The following is a 339-nucleotide window of genomic DNA, read 5'->3' as shown; positions in this document are numbered from 1 at the left end:
GGGAGGCTGAGGCACGGGAATCATTTGAACGCGGGCGGTGGAGGTTGCAGTGAGCCGGATACCTCCACTGCACTCTTGCCTGGGTGACAGAGTGACGCTCTGTCTCAAAAAATTAAGTTACCTCCCAGTGTTGTCAGTTGGCACATACTAAGTCTCAATACAATGCTTGCTGTTATCCTATTTTTTTTTTTTTTGAGACGCAGTCTCGCTCTGTCGCCCAGGCGGGAGTGCAGTGGCGCGATCTCGGCTCACTGCAAGCTCCGCCCCCCGGGTTCACGCCATTCTCCTGCCTCAGCCTCCCGAGTAGCTGGGGACTACAGGCGCCCGCCACCACGCCCG

This window comes from Mandrillus leucophaeus, unplaced genomic scaffold (assembly GCF_000951045.1).
Source record: "Mandrillus leucophaeus isolate KB7577 unplaced genomic scaffold, Mleu.le_1.0 Scaffold8, whole genome shotgun sequence".
NCBI lineage: Eukaryota > Metazoa > Chordata > Mammalia > Primates > Cercopithecidae > Mandrillus > Mandrillus leucophaeus.
Note: the sequence above shows the minus strand (reverse complement) of the source record.